The sequence below is a fragment of the Mustela lutreola genome, chromosome 13 (genome assembly GCF_030435805.1).
Source record: "Mustela lutreola isolate mMusLut2 chromosome 13, mMusLut2.pri, whole genome shotgun sequence".
NCBI lineage: Eukaryota > Metazoa > Chordata > Mammalia > Carnivora > Mustelidae > Mustela > Mustela lutreola.
Window position 1 is genome coordinate 74843109 of NC_081302.1, and position 24631 is coordinate 74867739.

Sequence of the window (24631 nt, forward strand, 5' to 3'; positions counted from 1 at the left end):
GAATGAATAAAAATTCACATCACAGGTTCTATTATGAGGCTGTTGGTCTCTGCGGAACTGCATACGCAACCTCAGAGGAGACATTTGGGCAGCGGGGAAGGGAGAAGTAGCCTGCTTAAAATGAAGCCTCACAGGGTTCCTGGGTGGCTCAGTGGGTTAAGCCTCTGCCTTCAGCTCAGGTCCTGATCTCAGGAATTGGGCTAAGCCGTGAATTTGGCTCTCTGCTTGGCGGGGAGCCTGCTTCCCTACCTCTCTGCCTACTTGCGATCTCTCTCTCTCTCTCTGTCAAACAAATAAATAAAATCTGAAAAAAAAAATGAAGCCTCATGTGTCTGAAATGGAATATTACGGACTCTAAAAATAGGTGCTAAGTAACCACTCTGTCAGGAAATGATGTATCACAAAGTTAAGCTTTCCGCTTAGGGAATGTAAAAGGACTTTTCTTTTTCTCCGTTGTGTTCTGTCTTACGGGGGAAAAAGTGCCTCTCAGAAAGAGAACTCAAAATCTGTACACGGGGATTCTGTACCTTCTTCATTCATAGCATTTTATTATTATTTTTTTAATGAGATGTTTTCGGATCCTTGAGCCAACAGTAGAGTCTCTGTTATATTCTTGGACCAGGGTTCTGGGGACCGGATGCCTATGAAGCCAAGGCCTTCACAACAAAATACCCACACCCCAGCCTCACCCTCACCTTCAACCGGTGCTTTTATCAGGTAAGTATTGCTGAATTATTCCTTTGAATTACAGATCATCCAAACGTAAGCCATGGCCAACGCTGACAGGAAAGGGAAGGGGTGTGGGTAAAAAGGATTGGGCAAAGGGAAGCATTATGGATTGAATTACGTACCCTCCTCCCCAAAATGCGTATGTGACACCTTAAGCCCCCATGTGGCTGTAGTTGAAGATGGAGCCTTTAAAGAAGTAATTAAGGTTAAATGAGGTTTAAGAGTGGGGCCCTAACTCAACAGAATTGTTGTCCTTATAAGAAGAAGGGACACCAGGACACTGGGATAGAGAAGAGGTCACGTGAGGACTTAGCAAGAAGGTGCCATCTGTGAGCCAAGGAGAGAAGCCTCCAGAGAACCAAACCTACCAACATACGCAACCTTAGAGGAGACATTTGGGCAGCGGGGAAGGGAGAAGTAGCCTGCTAAAATGAAGCCTCACAGGGTTCCTGGGTGGCTCAGTGGGTTAAGCCTCTGCCTTCAGCTCAGGTCCTGATCTCAGGAATTGGGCTAAGCCCTGAATTTGGCTCTCTGCTTGGTGGGGAGCCTGCTTCCCTACCTCTCTGCCTACTTGATCTTGGATCTCCAAACTCAGAACTGGGTACATGCCTGTGGTTTAAGCCCCCCAGTATGTGACAGTTTGCTATGGCAGCCAGAGCAGACTAACATAGGAAGTAGCACTTATTATTCATGCACTGGGTGGTGAACCCTAGGATAAACACTCAATACATGTCATTAACCTAATCCTTTAACAGGCCTGTGAGCTGGGTAAAAGTAGCTCAGAGGGCAGGAGCTTGCTCAAGGTCACAGAATGGCAGACTCTCTATTGGACCTCATGTCTACTCGATTTCAAAGCTCAAACTGTTTTTACTGCATTAGAGGTTCTCAAATATTGGTATGCTTCAGGATCATCTAGGGAGCTTGTTAAAAGTTCAGAGGCCTCTATCCCACCCAAGATTACTGAATGAGCTTGAGGCAGAGGACCCAGGCTTCTGTATTTTTAATAAGTTCCCCAGGGAAGGCTGGCACCACCCCACCCCCACCCCGCCCCACACCTAGTTCATGTGGCTATGTGAGGAAGAGTTTGCTGTCTGGTGGTTTTTCAATGCTGCATGGGGAGACCAGCAGCTGTCTAAGACCAATAAAGCTTGTTTAGCATCTTTCTCAACCTCTCAACTTCACAGGAACTCCAGAAGCTATAATTTTCATGAGCTTTTATTGGGGGAGGGTTGGTTTCCAGCAATGTCAATTTAAAATGCAAAAATCCACTCTGAATTGACACATGACCTTGGGTAATCACCTATACTGATGGTCCTTGATTTGCTGAGGTTGTCTTACTCTACAGTTTGGGCTATTCATGCTATGACTCAGAATTTTTAACATGGCCATTTCTGTGTTTTCTGACCTATTTGCTGCTGTCAGCCACATCCACTGCAACAAAGTTTCAGCAGGACAAAAATGCCAAATTGTTTTGGAAAGCTAATAACTGCTCCTTAATTCTTAATGTTTTATGAATTTGGAATTCTGTTTACTGTATTCCCATAAAGTTTAGTGCACCCATGGTTATTTCAGGCCACTGAATTATTATTTTGTGCAGGGAACCAGACAAATACCAGATATTCCTTCCCTGACAAGGCTTCCTGAACTGTCTAATTAGTTTCAAGGAGAAAGATACTCACTTGTACAAGCCAGCCCATTATTTTCTTAACATCAAGGAATATCCTTTCTCAGCATATGTCATCCCTGAAGCTGTGGATTTGCAGGGCTGTCTCACCATCAGACAGGAACATAATTTGCTTCTGCGTGGTATTTCCGAGGCCCGATTTCTTATTTCTTGTCCACTATTTTAAGAATGCGATGAATTCAGAAACTCAGTTTGGCTTCAAGGATTGTTAGCTATTTCCTAACTGTCCCTCTAGGGAAAGAGGAAGTAAGAAGAACGGAGAAGGCAAAAATCAATAGAGTCTGCGTGAATTAGCTCTCTCCCTCCATCAGACACCATGCACCTGAGTGAAGTGCAATCATGGTGTAGCAGAAGCCAGTGGGCATCAAAGTGCCAATCAAGCTCAGGTGTGAGGCTATGCGGGGGCTCGGGCAGAGGCAGCCACAGGGAAGAGCTGATTTTCCGATTTCTCGAAGCTCTTCTTTGCCAGGAGGAAACAATTACAGGAAGAACGTTGCTCCTCCAAAGAGTCTCTACAGAGAACAGCTTGCAGCACCTGGAAGAAAAATAGGCTCTGCTAAAGGAATCTATGTTAAGGGCACGGAACTATGCACCTTAAAATGTTGAACGTTACGGTATGTAGATTATTATACCCCGTTTAAAAGAGAGGCTGTAACTGGGGTGCCTGGGTGGCTCAGTGGATTAAAGCCTCTGCCTTCGGTTCAGGTCATGATCCTAGCATCCTGGGATGGAGCCCTACATCGGGCTCTCTGCTCAGCAGGGAGCCTGCTTCCTCCTCTCTCTTTCTCTGTGCCTGCCTCTCTGCCTACTTGTAATCTCTGTCTGTCAAATAAATAAATAAAATCTTAAAAAAAATAAAAAAGAAAGGCTGTACCAGAAAAGAAAATACATTAAGGGATTTTGCTTTATATACACAAAACAGGAAGAGAGAAGTGTGAGGGAAGAGTAAGGAGACACACAGACAGACAGACATACACACATACACACACACACACACGCATGAGCACGCACGCACAAGGAACCTGGAAGTGCCAGGAGACTGGACACCTGGCTCTCCACTCACTGTTTGCATATAGTATGTGTTTACATATCCCCTGCCACGTGTGGCAACTCTTACCTTATGTCAGGGGATTCTTATTCCTATAGAGTCAAAGGACAAAGAGCTTTGTCCCAAAGGCAGCCACAAAATGACAGGCTCCAGGATTTGACTAGCATTATTTATTGATTTGACTTATATTATCACTAATTTGACCTATATCTTCTGTTAGTACCCATAGGATAAAAGGGGACCCCTCTTTAGGCTGGATCATGGGACCACAGCCTTGCTCTCTTCCTCTGTGACCCATGCTTCCCTCAGCAGTGGCTCACCAAACTCATGACCCTTATGAAAAGCTACTTCACCTTAATTATAAACTAGTCACATTCACAGCATCTTTGGGCTCAGCTTCGGTCATAAAACCAGCCTCTTTGCTTAGTTTTGTCCTGTGTATGCCTAGGTCATTCAGGTTCCACTTCTCAGTCACCAGCCCTCGAGCCAAGGCATATGCTGGTCCTTCAGGCACAAGTGACCTAAAAGGTTCTAAGGACCCCATCTTGGGACCTCTGCCTACCTTGTTCCCTCACTTTCAATGTCCTGGCAAATCAGTGGGCACACAGTCTATGGCAAGTTTAACCAGTCATGGTTCTCTTCAAATATTTTCCTACTAAGGTCATAGCTGTCTCTCTCTCTCTCATTCAAGTTTTCCTTGCAGACATTCCTGTCTCTTCTAACCCAGGGCATCAGTCTTTTCTTCTTGCTGAACATAAGTGATCAATGCCCAGGACATTACACTTAACATTAAATTACATTTATACACATGTAAATATATGCATATACATATGTATATGTACATATATGTAAATATATGCATATATATATATGTGTGTATATACATATATATATATGAAATGGTCTGGGAGGAGATACATAGAGCCAGAAAGAGTGAGTATCTCTGAGAAGGGGAGTGAAGCTAGAACAGGGGTCCAAGAGGAACTACTACTTGGTCTTTGCTATTTGTTTCTATGTGTATCTTTATAATTTTTAAATTAGCATGAAATGTTTGATGAGTGAAAAAAAATTTTAATTGCATGAAATAATTCTTGCCTGAAGCTAAGAAAAGGGGACACAGACATAAATAACTTAAGAGGATCAAATTAGCTCCCCAAGCCCTCATATTTGAGTCTACTTTTCCTAAAAATAATACACTGTGCAGTAGTAAGGATATGCAAAAAAAAAAAAAAAAAACATAAAGAAGGTAATGATCCCAAGTCGTCCTCATTTAACTTAAGAAAACAAAGACTGCCAATACAATGAAAGTGTCCCCCCTACAACCTCTTCCTTGTCACCGCTACTCAACAATTACAAGAGAAGCAAGAACTACTTGTCATTCCATGACCAACATAGTAACTGATGTAGGAGCTGGCCTAAGTTTTGCAGATGGGAATTCCAGAAAATGCTTCTCAGGAAGCAGAGAGAAGGGATTTGAGCAAAGCCCTGGGCTGATTTGTTATCGTTTTGTGTTATCTGCATAATGCTCTCTTCCTTTGGCAAGAAGATATTAGTTGGGAGGATGTCTGAATCAAAGTCAGCAACAAGCTCTGTGGGCAGCAGCCCCCGCACCATGACTGGCCCTGCTCCCTGGGAACATGTTTTCCATGATCACTGTGTCCGCCGTGCCCATGGTAATGAGGAGTTGGCTGTCATCCACTCATTTTGCGTGTACGTCACGGCAGGCCACCTAATCAACATTCCACCGGAAGGCGGCTCTGTGACCCTGCAGTTGAATGACACTGTTGCTTTCCAAAAACAGTAAATCAAAGGAAATAGAGATTGCTGGTGAATGAAACCTTTTATGTTCTTTTTTATTAGCACTTGAAGTTGGGTTTTCTCCAGTATCTTTTTATGGTCTGCAAACTCAAGTGTGATGGATATGTCTTTGGAAATTTGTGACGTAATTAAAGACTCTGTCCCCTCTGGATCACCTGCTGGTGGTTACAGGTGTTTTTCATCTTCTTTTTCTTTCAGTGGAGTTGATGAAGCCCAAGCTGATTTTACGTAAAGGATGCTCGCAAAGAATGGATGTAAGTGAGAACCACTTCTCCTAAGAGTGAAGATTCTGTTTCTGATCATTCTAACCATCACCCCCCCTATTTGGGGGGCCAGTTATTATTTCCAGCTTTCTTTGTTGTTCGTTTTCTTAAAAGAAATATAATTTAAATAATGCTAAGTACATTAATTTACAGCATGCAAGTGCCTGGTGATAAGGCTTTTAGTTCCCCTCAACTTTATAACTGTATCTAGGCCATAACATAAATTGCCTGAAAAGTACCTAGTGCTCTGCCAGTTGGCAGCATCGGCTTTACATGTCAATCTGAAAAGGTTTAGATGTAAAGCTATGACATACTCATACCAGAATGATCCCTGTTATGTTCCCATAATTAAAGAGAGGTTTTCACTAGGTCTGTCTTATCCATCCATCATGGAGTCAGAATGGGGAATGGAAGTGGCTCATTGATCAAAATATCAGAATTAGGTTGATCTTGGTTCAGATCTCTTCCCTTAACACCATCCAGAGAGTTACTAACTTTGAAAATTAAGAAGACACACACAAAAATCAGGTGAACAACTGAAACATTATTCTTTCTATCTATCATCTATCTATCTATCTGTCAGTCTGTCTATCATCTATATATCTCTATCTGGAATCATAATAATGACATGAATAATCATATACATCTTACTATGAAACTTACTAAAAGTTATGTAACTTACTAAAGTTATATAACTTACTAAATTTACTTAACTAACTTACTAAAAGTTAACTTAAATATAGCCAAATAACCAGATATACCACAATTTCAAATAACAGTTATGAAGAATGGTCCTGTCCCCCGCCTGCCCCTGTCCCTGGCGTAGGGGAAGCCCTTGCCAGGGCATAAGACAATGGGGTCCGGCTGCAATAATCCTTTTCCTTCACCTTCCTAATTAAGTGTGTCTGATCCACTTCTCAGTCTCATCCAAATTTTATGCTGATGTGGTCACAACATTTGTCCTAACAAATCAGATAATATTAATGAGCTGTAATTATTTTACCCTCATTTTATAGACAAAAAATGAGGCCAGAGATGCTCTGACTTGCCCAAGATCCTGTTAGTCAGTGGTGAAGTCAGAGGTAGAATTCCAAATTCCTAGCCCCAGTGCACTATGCTTCACCCCAGAACACTCTTATCTTGTAAGACTGAAAGATACTAATTAAGAAAACACTAATTAATGCTGCACTATGGGGAACTCCCAACAGTACATTAAGGAACATCAAGAGAAAACATATCCTTGAGTAGACCTCATCTTTGACATCACGGATCTTCTTTGAGACAGTAAAATCACAGTCTTAGGATGTTTTTAGTGAGGATCAACACTTGCTAAAAGACTGTTTCAGTGAATCGCAGAAACTCTGAAGTCCTGTGGATTTTGTACCATGTTTGGATTTGCCATCAATTTCTCAGTGACTGTGTTAGCATTTCAAGCCAGCTGGGGATAGGCCAGAAAATGAGAAAATTAGCGAGAAGCATCCAATGCCCTTGATTTAATAGCTGCTTTCATGGAGCTAACATCAGGCTCGTTTTTGACCAGTCATGATTAATTCTTGCAATGATTCAGTTCTCTTTTGCCGCGGCTTGTCTAAAATACTTGGCTTGCATAATCATCTGTCAGAACTTTACTGGTGAAAAAAAAAAAAAAAAAGACTAAGACAACTAACTAATATAAAGGAAACTTTGTAGCCACCTCCACAGAATGAAGTTAAGCTCAGGACCCCGCTTCGCCTTCACCCTGAACTGGACTAGTGCTCATGGGGTTCAACTGTGCAAGCAGAGCAGACATGTAATCCTATCCAACTGAAGCTAACTGTCCTTTTCCCGTTGAGAGACGGTACCCCAGAAGCAGTTACAGTAGGCTGAGCTGGCCATTGCTCCAGAGGCAATGGGTTGATTGAGCCCCTCAGCCGCACTTTGCAAGACAGTTCATGAGAGGGAAAGATTATACCTCTACTTTAACATAATAAGGTTTTCGATGGGATGGAGTGGGTATACCCTCTTTGGTTTTATTCCTACGGTGTCTAAAGCTGGTCCTAATTCTATCTAGACTCCAGGGAGTGATCAGGGCTAGACCCCCTGTCTCTTGCAGGCTAACAGGGCTCTGGAAGATTCGTGAGGTGCCGCCCCCTGCATGGCTGGGTCCCTGGGATACAGTGTGGAGGTGTGGTGTTGGCATTTTCCACGGCACTGAAGCCGAAAGTCTACAGATCTTCTGAAGAGGACAGAGGGCTGACCAGAAAAGAGGGCTTAAGTTTACAGATTCCTATTCGAAGCCCACAGTCTTCCTGTAGATGAAGGGATTTAAATATACAGTGTGCATGAGACAGGCCATACTGTCCTGCGACCTCAAAAATAAATCCAGCCATCTTCAACCTCCAAGAGATAGCTTTGCAAGATGAAACACTTCTGGGGATGTTGTACAACAGCATGCATATGCTTCATTCACAATATTGAACTCTATACTTGAAAATGATTAGGATAATAAATTTTGCTATTTTCATTACAATGAAACTTTAAATATTAAAAATAAAAGTCTCTTGGATGACCACTTTCAATTTCATTCACCTCCCTCGAGGTGCCATCTGCTTATTTATTTGATGCAACTATTTTTCTATGTGTTTACATACACACTTACATAAATAAAAAGGAATAAACAATTTGTGTGGATTTTTAAATTTAACATATATTACATTGCATGGCATATATTTTCATCAATCTGCTTTTTTCATAATGCTGGTATATATTGATCCAGCTTTTTTTTTTTAATTGCTACACCAACCCACAGTGTAGGAGTATAATAATATATTTAATGGACATTAATGGTTTCTAATTTTTGTACTGTAACAATATCTCTTTAAGCTTATGTGAGAATATTTCTCTATACTAGATAGCTAGAAATGCATTTTTGGATCACTGGGTATGTGTATTTAACATTTTATACCACTGTGTTGCTATCCAAAACAGCTGAACCATCCACAGTTCAGGAAAATCCATTTCCCCACTTCCTCATTAACGCTTGCTATTATCAGTCTCTCCAATTTTTGCCAAACTGATGGTTGGAAACAATAGCTCATTCCTGTTTGATTTTCGTCTTTCTGAATGCTATTGAAATTGAAGATTTTTTCATTTAGTTGTTGGTCATTTGTGTGTTTTTCTCGCAATTGTCTTCCCACATCCTTTGCCCACTGCCCATTTTTCTTTTGTGCTTTCTCTTACCAAGTTGTGCTTTCTCTTACCAATTACTCATATATTCATCTCTTGTCTTTTAGAATATGGGTTGCAGATACCTTGTGCACCATTTATTTTCCAACAACATTTATTGAATTATTTTTACTTAGTAAAAATATATCAAAATATCACTTTTGTCATTTACTAAACTCTTGTATATACATAGGTCTGATTCTGGACTCTGTCTTTCGGACTCTATATTTAAGAGATCTGTTATCCCTCACCCTTATGTCACATTTTGAAAATTACTATAGCTTATAATGTACTTTGATGCCTTCAATACTCTTCTTTTTCTGGTCTGGTGTATACTCTCTTTCAAATGAATTTTTGAAAATATTTGAGATGGGCTGGAAGATTTGGGCTGGGAAAAGGAGTTTTGGCTGATATTGCAATGGATTTACAGGTTAATTTGGGGACAGCTGACATTTTAAATATATTGAGTCATCCAAACTAGGAACATGATTTAACTCTCCTTTTATTCAAATGCTCCTTTTGGTCATTTAATAAAATGTAACAAGTCTTATATTTTGCTTACTGGGTTTATTCTTAAAAATTGTAGAAGCTTTGTTGGTGTTGTGAATGGAATTTTTTTTCAATTACATTTTCTAATTGCCTTTGGTTAGCATACAGGGAAGCTATTACTTTTGATATGCTGATTTTATATCCATCCACACAGATACATTTTTATTGGCTAACTGGGTTTTAATGTATTCTTTTGGATTTTATGAGTGTATAATCTGTCAAACTATGTCAAAGACATTTTTGTCTTCCCTTTCCAATATTTCTATTTCTTATCAAATTGGCTAAAGTCTTCCAGCACAATGAGTGGTACAGCAGCCTTTTGCTGCTGTTGTTCTTTTATACCTCTAATTTTTTACCATTTGATATGGCATTTGCAGTAGATCTCTGGCACATATGCCTATGCAGACAGACTTCCAATAAGAAATTAATGGCATTCTGAAATAGCATAATCTGAGAAGAATTTGTTTATGAAGGGAATAGAGTTAATCCTCATCATTCATGATTCCATATTTGCAAATTCACCTGCTTGTTAAAATTTACTTGTAACTATAAAGTCAATACTTGTAGTGCTACCACACTAATTCAGACAGTGTAGAGTGGCAAAAAAAAATTTGTAACTGACATGCACCCTCCCAGCTGAAGCAGAACAAGGCGGCATTCTTCATTCTTGTTTTTGCTCTCCTGCTGCAAACAAGTGTCTTTTCACAGTCAACTTGGTGACACCTTTTTTGGATGTCTGTACTTTTGTTGACAATTTTGCTCTTTAAAAGGGCCCCCAAGCATAGTGTTGAAGTGCTGTCTAGTGTCCCTAAACACAGAACAGCTGCAATGTGCTGAGAAAATGTGTGTGTTCATTCAGGCATGAGCTATAATGTTGTTAGCCATGAGCTCAATGTTCATAAACCAACAGCATATATTAAATAAGGTGTCTTTAAAAAGAAAACAGATGTAAAACGTGGTTCTGTATTGATCAGCTGACAAAAATGTTGTGACCAGAGTTTTGCAGAACTCTACCCCTGTATTTCCAGGGGGAGCAGTGGTTTAGTATTCCTAATTCAGTGTTCTCCGCAACTTTATAGAACAAGACTACTGTAAATAAAGAGAATCTGTATTTACAAAGATTTGGGTGCAAAGTACCCTAAAGGCTAGTGCAGCAACCCAGGTCTTAGAAGCAGCGACATTTTCATCAACGCTAAGTCAAAGAAAGGATGGAGGCAATGATTACCAGAACCCGGAGGGCAAGAGTCCTGGGTAGTCAAATGTCCTGAGAGGTATAGTGACAGCTCAGGTGACCTTGCAGGGATGGAAAGAGAGGAACACATCCCTTGACCTCACTCCTCTCCTTCCCTCAGACTTCTTGCTGATGTTCCTATGAGTCAATTTCAGCAGAAAAGCAGCAGATGCAGCAAGAGACCAGAAGTGTTCATCTTATCTACACAGATGAGTGAGGGCTGGACTTTAGGGCACAGAAAATACAGCAGATGATGTATCAACTGAAAGTGAGATCCTTATTTCTTAATTGGCTGCTGAGCTTTAAAAAAAAAAATTACAGGGTTACGTGGGCGGCACAATTGTTTAAGGGTCTGCCTTGAGTTCAGGTCATGATCCCAGAATCCTGGGATCAAGCCCTGCACTGGGGCTCCCAGCTCAGTGGGGAGTCTGCTTCTCTTTCCCTCTGCCCCTCCTCCCTGCGCCTGCTGTCTCTCTCTCTCAAATAAATAAAATCTCTAAAAAAAGTTTAGGATTACTGCTGAATTTTATCAAATTATTTTTCAGCAACTATAGTTTCTTCCATTACTCTGTTAAGGCTGTCAGTTATATTAACACATTTTCTAATGTTAAGCTACCTTGTGTTACTAGGATAATTCAACTTGATCATCTTGCCTTATCCTTTAAATATACTGATTCAATTTGCTAATGTTTTAGATTTTCGCATGAATAATCACTCTAATTTTCTTTTCATTTTTGTTATCTTGGTAAATCTAGCCTCCAAAAATTAAATTGGAAGGTTTCCATTTTTCCTAGACTCTGCAGTAGCTTTTATTACATGGGAATTATCTCTTCCTTGAAGATTTTTTAGAACTCATAACATTTTCTGGGGGTTTTCTTCTTATAGCTTTATCGGTTTCTTCTTCCCACTTCACTTTCTTCCCTTGTTTTTCTTTCTAACATTATTCTTTAATTGCCAGAATACATGCGATTGCTATAACATGCACAAAATTTCACAATATGTCTTCAAAATTATGAAGCTTCCCCAACTCTTGCTGTCATTATCACCCACTAAGATGACCATTATTGATTAATCTGGGTTTGTCCTATCCCATCTTCACAACACTCACAGATATACGGAAATAGTGTTTCTTCAAAAATAGAACACACTATTGCAACCTCCTTTATACCCCATAAAAATATATAATATATATCCCTTCAGCTAACAAAGTATAAGCCTCCTGTATATCTCATGAACTATATAAAATATACATCCCTCAGCTACCAGATAAAATATAACTCATTTTTAATGGATACATAATATTCCATTGTACATATATAGCATGATTTGATCAAGCATTTCCCTCATTCCTTTACAGATGGAGAGTTAGGTTCTCTTTCTTTATCCTCCCTCCCTTTTTTCTTCCACCACAAATATTGCTTCTATAAATATCTTTATAGGCCAGTACTTCAGTTTCTATAGAATAGATCCCCAAAAAGGGCAAAGTCAGAGAGAATATAAATTAACGAGATGTAAAACAGGACTCAGTTTTCATCAGAGGTCCCAAGAATCTGAGAAAAAGGTTTCACATTCCACATGCCAACGGATATGCTGGGCTTGTAAAGGTGGTGGTGAAAGCTGGTTTGGAAGCCTTTTGGCCAACACCCCCACGTAACAGTCGGAAGTCGGGATAGGAGAGGCAGGGGCTGAAAGACAGTTTCTCTGGAGAGAGTTCTTGGACAGCAGTGGCACCATCCTTCTCGTCACCCCAAGGGAAGCAGTGCTGGCATGTCCTTCCCACTTCAAGCTAGTGATGGCTTTTGGGAGACCACTGTAAGGACTGTGTGTGTGTCCTCTGGACTATAACGTCATGATGAACTGGTTTCTGACACTTGACCCCAAATAATTCTGCAATGAAGAGGTTGCCTGCCATCTGCCCTGTGCCTTGTTTCCACTGATGGAGAGGACAAGAAAATGTGGGTGATTCCCGAGGACCAGATTTGGTGTGTGTAGGATAAGGGAAGCCTAGAGCATGTTTACACCCTGCTCAAAAGGTGCCTGTGAAGTCAGGGGAATCTTCAAACAGAATGTGGAAGGCACCAGTCAGGCTGAGGTAGATATTAAATATGGCCCACGCAAGTGGCCCTCTGCATACTGTAGAAGTAATGACTGGAGGTTCCTGGGGGCCAAACCCCGAGAAAGCGCTCCGTGGGAACAGAAACGTCAGCTCTAAGGCTCTACCAAGTCCAAAGCGCATCCATCCCTCCTTTTTAACAGCAAGTACCTAGACCAGCAATACCTCTCCTGACCTCCTCATCCTTACCTCCCCTTCCCTAACTCCTGCCTGGGCCAGGAGTGGAGGCATGCAGGGAAGCAGAGGAGAAGCCGGCCCACCCTTCCTTTCCCTCTGCAACACCTGCTGGGTGCAGGGAGAAGCTTTGCACAAAATCCAGGGTTTTGACTTATCTGCAGGACTGAACATATTAAATGTTCTTAATAAAAGTGACCAGCGAGGCTTTTTTTCTTTTTAAGCGGGAAAAAAAGTTATTATGTAAACTACCTAAAATTTTAACTAGAGAGAAGGAAAAAAAAATCATAGCAGAGGTCTGAGGGGCCAAGGAGGGAAGAGAAACAAGTTTCTTTTTCTTGCTTCCTTTGGTGGCCTGCTTCTTTACTATTAGGGGCAGATGAGTTATCTAGTGGAGGAGACATTGCCACACTGCATAAGTTGTAGCAAACCACACACCTAGTGGCAAATCATGAGAATACTTCTTTCCCTGAACCTTTGCTAAGGCTACTTATCTCCTCTATCAAAACCTGGATGAAAAAAAATTCTGTTGTGTTAATTTGCTGCTCTCAGCTCACAGATAAGATCAAGTTCATCACAAAAGGACAGCATTTGGAGGCTGGACTGGACGTTAGAAATCCCCAAACTGAGAGAGACAGAGGGCCTCTCAAAGACTCGAAGCGAATTGTCACTACCGTTTATTTAGTAGAAGAATTCTTAGCTCTGTGCCATTCACTGGACACAAGATTCTTCCTGAAAACTCACCTTTTAAAAGGAAAGATAATCTGCTATGACCCTAAAATTTCTGGCAATATGGTCTCATCATATCAAGATCACTGATTATAGTTACTGGTTCCCACAGGATGCATCTCAAATATTTGGTGCTTTGATGTGCACTAACGTCCAGATATATTTAATGAAATCTCACTGACTTCTTCTCATTTCACTTTTATTTTGTAGCTTTCCCTAATTTGAAACCTCACAATTGTTCACTCTGAGAATCAAGGTAGGACCGTTTGTGGTTGGACAGATGACAAGTGTGAGGGCAAAATGGTCCCCAACACGCACAGCTTTGTATAAAAGCCAGTTGCATAAGAGGCTGCCATTACATACATATTTTCTGAAAAATGTATCTAGCTTAGTGAGTTTTATGACTTCATGGTGCATAATTTCAAAGCCATTCACCTGTGCCTAGAAGGCAGAAGGAGAAGACTTCCCCTACGACCTCCCACCCATGCCTTCCTCTTCCTGTGGATCAGAACATGCCAGCCAATTGGACCAGAAAAAGAAGAACAACCAGGGTAGATTTTTGAAGAGTAAAACATGTAATTATTTACTCTCCCACAGAGGAAATAAGAACCGACACACCACAATACATAGCGTGGGTTTCTCCTTCTGCAAGAGCCTGACTCTTCTTAAGCCTGTGGTATATTACCTCTCTCTCCCCACAAACACAAATTCATCCCAGTGTAGCTGGTCTTAACTCAGCACGCGCGTTCTTAGGATTTCTTTATGTCTGACATCCAGGGAGACTGTATAGATTTTGTATGGATTTTAAAGATATTTTACACAACGCGCATGTTTACTACGCAATCTTCTCAGGTCAGCCTCCTTCCAATTAATAGCATATTATTATCACAGTTGAATTTGTCACATACACATTTCTCATATTATCTACTCTGCCTATGGCCAAAAGTTAAATCCCAAGTCCTGTTGCAGGAATATAAAATAAATAAAGCGATCCAATTGCTTCTGAGGGTCGTTCATTATGAATCCCATTAGCTGAGGCACAGGTGGCCCATGATGGGGCTCATGGACTTTTCTAACTGAAGAAAACCATTTTAGTTTTCACAGAAATACAGTCACTGATAGAGCTTAAGAGTACACAGCTACAAATGCGAACACCTTCCTCTCCCAGGGGTATTTATTCAATACCTGCTCCGTGTTCTTCCAGCTGGAAGCCAACCTTTGTTTCCTCACAGCCCATCTCAAACACGCTCTGTCTCTTGCAGGACGACCGTGCCCTCACTTCCGCCCCCCACTGTGGTAGGACACACACCGTACCTACAGCGCATGCCCCGCCAGCGCTCCCAGACACGGCTTGGGCGCCACGCACGTGCCCACGTGCCCACGTCTGCTCGTTCGTCATCCACGTCACCACGCTCTCTATCGCCTTGGCAGTCACTGCTGCCTGCTCACGCTTTCCTGATCTTGATCTTGAAATCACCTCCTTGTCTTCCGAGCTTGAAGGCGACTACCCTTCCCTCCCCTTCGCTTTACTTGGTACGTCTCTACTCCCTTTATTCGTTTGTTTTGTTGTGAATTTCAGCAATGTTGTACAGCTTGTAAAAACGTCCACCGGAACCGTGGCGTCTGTGTGCAAAGCCCTCCACTGCATCTCTTACCGCCACCCTGTCTCTCCCAGGAGCCACTGCTAACAGTTGTGCATTCTTATCAGTCATACTATGCAAACAAACGTCTGCTTTTGTAGAGGTCTTTTACCCTGATGGGAACCTTTACACAGTTCTGTGGATTGCTTGTTTCTTTTTTGTTTTTGTTTTCAAATCATTCGAAAAATGGAAATAATATAGAAGCATATGCTATACAACATAAAAGCCTCCCTTGTGGTATATTTCCCCATGAAGCCGAGTTATGTCATCATTCTGGGTCACACACACACACAAAGTGATAGAGAAAAAAAGTTCATTATCCAAAAAAGCCCACAAAACTATTTGAATCTTTATTGAAGTCTCTTTTTTTTGTCTCTGCAACTCCTTTCCTCTTTACACATGTGTGTATCTGTGCACACGTGCCTCCCTGCCCCCGCCCCCGAGTACTGATGGACATTCAGGTTCCTAGCTGATGACTAGCAGCACTGCAATAAACAGCTTCATGAATATCCACCTTTGTGACATGTGACTACTCAGCAGCACAGATTTTCAGAAGTGAAAATGCTGTATTAGCATTTAAGTGACATGCATTTAAAATTATATTAGATCTTGCCAAATTGCTTCTCAAAACAATTTGGTATCTCACTAGCAGTGAAGGAGACTATCTTCACATCCACATGAACACGGTGCTACCAATCTTTGTGAAGTTTTTTCTTTCGCCAATCTCATACATTTAAAGTAGGATCCAGTTATTTAATTTGAATTTTTTCCTTCCTTTTTTTTTAAGGTTTTAATTTATTTGACAGAGAGGTATCACAAGGAGGCAGAGCGACAGGCATAAGGAGAAGGAGAAGCAGGCTCTCCGCTGAGCAGTGAGCCCAATGGGGGGCCTGATCTCAGGACCCTGGGATCATGACTTGAGCCAAAGGCAGCTGCTTACCGGACTGAGCCTCCCAGGTGTCCTTGAATTTTTTTTCTTCTGTTCCATGTTTTACAAGTATTGTCAATCAGCCTATTGTTTACCTTTAATTTCACTTGTGATGCGCTTCACTGTAAGGAAGTGGTTAACTTTAATGTTGTCAAACTTGTCAAGATTTGCCTTTATGTTTTCTTGTTCTCCTTTTGTCCTAAAAAATTCCTTCCCCAGGCTAAGCTTACTAAATACCTTTATAGTTTTATATAAATACTAATTTAAAATGTGCAAAATGGATGTGTGTGTGTCCATGTCTATGTATTTCTGGACTTTTTTCCCATAATGCTATGAATTTCAGCAACAATGCCACTGTATTGTAGTTACTATAGTTTTATAGTTTGTTTTGCTGTCTGATGTAGAAAAATTCCACTTTATTGCTCTTCTTGGCCAATTTCAGGAAACAACTTGTCAAAATCCATATTTAAAGTCCCAGAAATTTTTAGTTAAATCTCCTTGAATAAAAATTATTTAGAATCAAGTCCATAGGGAGGGCGGTGAACATCTCCTACATGTTTCTGTGAACCTAAAAGACTATGTGTACATGTAAAGTTGTGTGAATGCCTGGGGTTGTGCACACTCCCAGGAACACCTGAAAGAGCCATATGTTCCTTCCTCTGGCTGATCTTCAACCTCTGTGTAAGCAAGAACTAGGGCAGAGTTCTTGCAGGAGCTTTGAAGATGTGTTTCCACACACACACACACGCACACACACACACACACAACCAAAGAATGAGAAACATATTGGGTTCAAGGCCTATTAGCTTTAAAGGCATAAAGGTTAAGGTAGCTTTCCCAGAAATCCAACCCAGAGACTTCCATTGAAATCCCAGTGATCTGATCTAGGTCTTAATGCCCACATTTAACTATAAAGACATCTGGAAGAGTGAGTGTTTTAGATCCACACACTCCTGTTTCCCAGGAAGTCAGTGTTCTGTGCATAGGAATGGTAGGCTTATCATTGGCAGGGCAAAAAGCAGTACCTCCACAATGTATTCAATTTCTACTTCTTGGAATTATCTTGTAAACCAACAAACAGATTTTTCTAAAAGTCTGTGTGGTATGAGTTAGATGGTTACAGATTTTTTTAATGAGTCAATTAAAACAAGATTCTCAATAGTATATTTATGTTCTTGATTATTGTTATCAGAAGAGATGTGTGAGGGGTGCCTGAGTGGCTCAGTCATTTAAGCACCTGTCTTCACCTTGGGTTATGATCCCAGGGTTCTGGGATCAAGCCCCACATCCGCTCCTTGCTCACTGGGGAGTCTGATTCTCCCTTTGCCTCTGCCCATCCCTCCACCAGTGTGCACTTGCTTGTGTTTTCTCTCCCTCTCCCCGGCGAATAAATAAATAAATAAAATATTTTTAAAACAAGGTGTTTTAGTCTTTTGCCATGATTGTGTTTTTTAGCTGGCAATACAAGTCCCTTAGAATGCTTTTACTGAGCATCCTAGTTAACACTCCTAAAACACTTGCTCTATATCAAGTACTGTTTTCAGTGGTTGACATACATATTAGCTAATTTATGTATCACAATAGCCTTATGAGCTTGATACTGTTACTATCTTCATATTAAGGGACGTATAAAGACATACAGAGATGTTGTTTAAGTTGTCCAAAGCAAATTAGTAAGTACTAGATAATAAGTACCAGAGTCAAGATTGCAACCAAGGCAATCTGGCTCTGGTATCTGTTGACTAATCCACTAAGCACCCCTCAAACCTGACCACCCATCCAGTTGTTCAGTGTTTTAGGTTCTAGTCTGTTACTTTCATCCCCAAATTAGACATTACTTTCTTTTATTGTATACCATCTATATTTATTTATATTTAGCAATATCTTTGGTCACAATTTCTGGTCTCAGACATTCTAATTCCATCTGGTGTATTTTCTCCATCTTTCCTTAGAAGTTTCCTTTGTGGGTACTTCTTAATTTTCTCTTAGTACATTGAAATTAATTCACTGACCGTGTTATTGTCACTGAAAAATAAGATTTTACTCTCAGGACAGTTCTTGGTACGTAATCTGTTTTTTTTCCTTGCTGTTTTCCAAGTCTTCTTTTTATCTTTTAAGACCTACAGTGTCTCTGTGTTTTATCTAGCAGTGGACTTTTTCTTTTTTTTTTTTTTTTTTTTTTACTACTTGAGGTTCATTTGGCTTCCTGTATTTGAGAATTTAGATCTAGAAATACTTAGAAAAAATCTTAGTCATATATCTTTGAAAAATTGTCTCTTTGTACACGCTAGAACTTACAACTGTCATTTCCTTGTTGTTTGGTAGAGTTTCATATTTTACATGTCTTTTATTTTTTTAATTTTTTAATTTTTTTATAAACATATAATGTATTATTAGCCCCAGGGGTACAGGTCTGTTAATTGCCAGGTTTACATACTTCACAGCACTCACCATATCATATACCTTCCCCAAAGTCCATAACCCCACCACCCTCTCCCTACCCCCCTCCCTGAAGCCACCCTCAGTTTGTTTTGTGACATTAAGAGTCTCTTATGGTTTGTCTCCCTCCCGATCGCATCTTGTTTCATTTATTCTTTTCCTACCCCCCAAACCTCCAACGTTGCATCTCCACTTCCTACATATCAGGGAGATCATATGATAGTTGTCTTTCTCTGATTGACTTATTTTGCTAAGCATAATATCCTCTTGTTCCATCCATGTCATCACAAATGGCAAGATTTCATTTCTTTTGATGGCTGCATAGTATTCCATTGTATATATACACCACCTCTTCTTTATCCATTCATCTGTTGGTGGACATCTAGGTTCTTTCCATAGTTTGGCTATTGTGGACATTGCTGCTATAAACATTCAGGTGCACATGCCCCTTCGGATCACTACGTTTGTATCTTCAGGGTAAATACCCAGTAGTGTAATTGCTGGGTCATAAGGTAGCTCTATTTTCAACATTTTGAGGAACCTCCATGCTGTTTTCCAGAGTGGTTGCACCAGCTTGCTTTCCCACCAACAGTGTAGGAGGGTTCCCTTTTCTCCGCACATCCTTGCCTGCATCTGTCATTTCCTGACTTTTAATTTTAGCCATTCTGACTGGTGTGAGGTGGTATCTCATTGTGGTTTTGATTTGTATTTCCCTAATGTCGAGTGATGTGGAGCATTTTTCATGTGTCTGTTGGCCATCTGGATGTCTTCTTTGAAGAAATGTCTCCTTATTTACATGTCTTTTAGATGATATTCCAAGTAATTCCTTTAGTTCACTAATTTTTTATTCAGCTGTATCTAACCTGCTCTTAAATTTTACTGCTTTGTGACACATTTTTGTCAGTTGTATGTGTTGCAAATACCATCTTCCATTTTTTGGCTTCCATTTATGTTCCCTATCTTTTAGTTTAATAATATCATCCTAATCAGGAGATAGTGGTAAAGCTTCACAGAGAGATGATTCTCTCCCTTACTTTGAGTGTAACTTCCAGAACAGGGAAGTAAGGACATCTGTAAATTTACTTCTCCAGAAAAACAATGAAGACACTGACAAAAACTGGCAAAAAATAACTTTTTTTCCAAAACCCTGGGAAGTAAGATCTTCAGCAAATTTATGAGTGCTTATTCAAGAAAAACAGCTGACTCTCAGTAAATGCAGTGGACTTGTGACATTTCAAGTTGTGTTCATCTCATAAGCTTTTCAGTGGCCTTGAAAACTAAATACAATAGCTCTGAAAACCAGCAACCTAACAGATACCAGAGGGGACAAAATGAGTATGGAGCTCCCAAAAGGACCACCCCTAAGAATTGTCACTATTCGATCTGTCTCTCAGCCTACTGAAAAGTTCAGCTCTCAGGGCTTCTTTTTCTTTGTCTTGTTCCTGATCTTAGAAGAGAAGCTTTCAGCTTTTCATCATTTATGATGGTAGCTGTGGATTTGTCACTTATACCCTTTATTATGTTGAAGTATGTTCCCTCTAAACCTGCTTTATTGAGAGTTTTTATCATAAACAGATGTTGAAATTTGTCAAATGATTTTTCTGCATCTATTGAGATCATAAGATTTTCATTTTTCAATTTGTTAATATGTTTTATCCTGTTGATTGATTTGCATATATTGAACCATCCTTGCATCCCTGGAATAATCCCACTTGATTATGGCATATGGTCTTTTATGTATTTCTGAATTTGATTTGCTAATATTCTGTTGCAGATTTTTGCATCTATATTCATCAAGGATGTTGACCTATAATTTTATTTTATTTTATTGTGGTGTCTTTGTCTAGTCTTAGACAAACTGGTCCTGGACTTTTGTTTGTTGGGAGTTTTTTAAATTACTGATTCAATTTCATTGCTAATAATCAATCTGTTCAAATTGTCTTTCTTCCTGATTTAATCTTGGAAGGCTATGTTTCTAAGAATTCATCTATTTCTTGTAGGGTGTCCAATCTGTTGACATATAATTATTCATAGTAGTCTCTTAAGATCTTTTACATTTCTGCAGTATAGATTGTAACTCCTCTTTCATTTCTGATTTATTTACTTTGGCTCTCTCTCTTTCTTTTTTTGGGATATAAAATTCTGATTTATTAACATAACACAATAAAAAAATAAAATTCTGATTTATTTATCATGCTGAAGATAATTTTTTTCTCATCTACTGTTCTTTTGATTAGAGGGTCATATACATGGTTTAACAGTTATAGATATTTTTTTCCTGATAAACAAGTTATAAAACAAATGGGTTTTAACAGAAATAATTTAAGGCTATTTTATCTACATAGCCCTTGAAAAAAATGTAAATCATATTATATATTAAGTGCCACAAGTAGGTTAAAAATAAAAGTCCCATATTTTCTTCCGAGGGTACAATGTAGCTCATTGCTTAAAAAAATAATTAAAAAATAAAGACCATTTCTTTTTTGTTTTTATTTTTAATTATTTTATTTGAATTCAGTTAGTTAATGTATAGTGCATTACTAGTTTCAGATGTAGAGCTCAGTCATTCATCTGTTGCATATCACACCATCGCGATATTCATTACATTACATGCCCTCCTTAGTGCCCATCACCCAGTTACCTCATCCCCCCACCTACCACCCCTCCAACAACCCTCAGTTTCTTTCTTATAGTTAGGAGTCTTTTATGGTATGTCTCCCTCTCTGATTTCATCTTATTTTATTTTTTCGTCTCTCCCCCTGTTTTGTTTCTTAAATTCTACATATGAGTGAAACCTTGTGATAATTGTCTTTCTCCAATTGACTTATTTCACACTAAAAGAAGAGAAAAAAGAGCAATGAAACGAAGAGTTGTTTCTTCAGAAACAACTGTTTCTGATATTTCTTCAGAAACAACTGTTTCATATATTTCTATTTTGATCTTTTTTATTTCCTTCTTTCTACTGACTTAGTTCCTTTAGGTGTAAGGAACTTAGATCATTTGAGATGTTTCTTGTTTCTTGAGGTGAGTCTGTATCACTATAAACTTCCCTCTTAGAGCTGCTTTTGCCAGGCCCCATAGCCTTTGAACTGCTGTGTTTTCATTTTCATTTGTCTAAAAGTATTTTTGATTTCTTTGATTTCTTCATTGACTTATTGGTTGTCTAGTATCAAATTTTTCTTCCTCTTTATGACTGATTGATATTCCATTGTATGGACATATTGCATTTTATTTATCCGTTTATCCATCAGTGGACACTTGGGTTGTTTCTCCTTTTAGCAACTGTTAATGGTGCTGTTATGAATGTTGATGTATAAAAATGTGTTTGAGTTCCCATTTTTCATTTTTGGGGGATATATACCCAGAAATGAAATTGCTGCATCGTACAGTAGTTCTGTCTCATATTTTGAGGAATTGTCAATCTGTTTTCTAGAGCAGCTACCCCATTTTACCTTCCTACCAAAAGTATGCAAGGGTTTCGATTTCTCTATCTTTGCCAACACTTGTTATTTTCTGCTTGTTTGTTCTTAAAAATAATCATCCTAATGGATACAATCAATTAAGTTTTTAGTTTCAGTGGTTATATTTTTCATTTGTAAAGTATTCATGTTTTTCAAACTCCTATTTTATTTCATTAAGTAACACTAAATATAATTCTGAATGTTGTATTTCTCTATTTGAAGTTTTTGTATATCAATTTCTATTGTCTTTTTTACTTCTCATTTCACTCATGGTGTGTGTTTCTTCTCTGTTTAGTTTTTAAATTATTATTATGAATTTCTCATTTCCTTATGCATTTATCTGTGGGAATTCTTTGAGCTTTTAGTTGAAGGTGAGTTCCTCCAAAAAGGCTTTGTTTTTACTTTTATCAGCACCTGGGAGGACTTGATAATTTGGGCCTATTTTAAATTTAATTCTGGCTTGAGGTTGTTTAGATTCATAAGTAATATAAACTTGTACTAAAATTTATGTGGGGAGCAGACTGAGATTATAAATTCTTGAGACTTTTACCCCTTCAATGGACAGCAAGGTCAAGCTTTCTCCATTGTTTCTTTCTGCATGTTAGTTTTTATTTCTTTTTCACCCTAATAGAGAATATCACTCTTGTGTCCCATTTGAATGCAGGAAGGAGTGTCTCCTATTATATTTGCTATTTTAGAAGGCTTTCAGCATTTTTTCCCCCTTGCCTGAACCATAATTAAGATGAGAGATATTTTACATTCCTAGTGGTAAAATAAACCACAGCAAAGGTACAAATTCTTCTCAAATTATTTTGTACTTTAAAGGAAATTCCATTCAACATTCCAGAGTTATGTGTGGCAGGAAAGAAATATTGTAAAAGAATTCTAAGAATAAATTCAAGTGAAGGGGAAGAACTTGAGAAAGAATAAATAGGAAGAGGGAAGAATTTGCCTACTTGATATTGAGCTATATCATAACGCTCTCCAAAGGAAATAGTGTAATACATAACTAATAATAACTCAGCCTAGGGGCACCTGGGAGGCTCAGTCAGTTAAAGCAGCTGGCTTTGGCTCATGTCATAATCCCGGGTCCTGGAATCAAGCCCCATGTCTGCCTCCCTGCTCAGTGGAGAGTCTGTTTCTCCTTTTCCCTTTGCCTGCCCCTCCCGTGCTTGTACACACTCTCTCTGTCAAACAAATAAAATTTTAAAGAAAAATCTAAAAAAAAAATCAGCCTAAATAGCTTAGAAGTAGACCCTATAAAACATAAGCTTAATGTATAAAGGAGAACTTATCACAAGTCAATGAGAAAAAGGTAGATTATTCAACAGATGCTGTTGGTCAACAGGCTATGTGGTGGGGGAGGTCTATATCCTCACTTTATTGTACATATTAGATAAACTATAATTGACAAATATAATTGACTATAGAAGCAGCTATAAAGTCATATATTGTATGAGTGACTCAATCTCTGGTCAAGAGAAGTTTCTGAAAACAAAAGAAACTGCAGACATAACATAAGGAAAAATAACTAGATAAAAATAGAAAGTTTGTATGGCAAAAGTCATAGAATTAAAAAACTATCACCTAGGGAAAAATCTTCAACATATAAAAAAGCGAAAACAATTTCTCTGTCCTTATGACATGTGACATTGCTTTGTTAAACTAAAATATTTTAGTTTCTGCTTTTTCCCCCAAACTCACTTATTTTCCACTCAAAATGTTGCTTCCAGGTATCAAAAGTGTGTCTGCTAACCTGGTAAAAGCATTATGACGAGATGCTTTCTTTTACTTCCTGTAAATTCAAGTCTCAATTCATTATAATGTCCCTTCAGCCCAAAGAACATTTTTAGTTTTAGGAAACACTAGTGCCAATCTGCTGGCAACAAATTCTTTCAATTCTCATTTATTTGAAAATGTCTTTATTTCGACCTTAAGATATATTTTTTGCTGAGCACAAAATTATGGGTTCACTGTTTTTTGCATTTTGTTTATTTGTTTGTTTTCTAAAATGTCACAGTTTGTGATCTGATCAGAATCCATATTTTTTTTCCCCATTTGTGGTATGTTCCTGCACTCCCCCACCTTAAAGAATATCTCTGAATTTCTGCAGTTTGACTAGGTAGGGTGTTTTTACTTTGTATTTGTCCTGTTTCTAGTTTGCTGAGCTTCTTGGATCTATAAATAAATACTTTTCCTCAAATCTGGATTTTTTTTGCCATTATTTCTTCAAATACCTTTTACTGCTAAGTGTGTGATTGTAGGCAGCAACAAGTTTATCTTAGGGCCGCATAGTGTGGTGAAGGGGCTGGGATTGGGCTGTGAGGCCCTTTGGACAAATCATTTAGACATTTAATTTCCTCTTCTCTAAGACAGAAAATTGTAATCTTCACCTTGTGGGATTTCTTTGAGACTTAAATAGAATGGTGCTTTATAGTGGCACTTTGAAGGTATGCGTAAATGATGTGCCTTATTCTGTTTAAAGCATTTCTCCAGGAGGAGAAATACACATATATCAACACATATATCTATTTACATATAATCAGTTATCTTCTATGAATATCCTAAAAGATATTGTTGAGTTTCCTGGAAAAAAGCAAGGATTATATATACATATTCTG

At 39.0% G+C, this 24631-nt stretch overlaps 2 long non-coding RNA genes across 2 annotated transcripts in view; one reads left to right on the forward strand and one right to left on the reverse strand.

Moving 5' to 3' along the window:
- The window catches only part of LOC131813931 (uncharacterized), a 35434-nt gene extending 20547 nt beyond the window's left edge, over positions 1 to 14887 (reverse strand). The window contains exons 1-2 of the long non-coding RNA XR_009347044.1: positions 14728 to 14887; positions 2409 to 2948 (exon numbers count right to left, since the gene is read on the reverse strand). This is a non-coding gene — a long non-coding RNA (uncharacterized LOC131813931). The remainder of the gene's footprint in view (positions 1 to 2408; positions 2949 to 14727) is intronic.
- On the forward strand, positions 478 to 8250 carry LOC131813932 (uncharacterized). The gene is made up of 4 exons (XR_009347045.1): positions 478 to 717; positions 2869 to 3027; positions 5478 to 5533; positions 7635 to 8250. It is a non-coding gene; the product is annotated as an uncharacterized LOC131813932 (long non-coding RNA).
- Positions 14888 to 24631: the final 9744 nt, after the last annotated feature.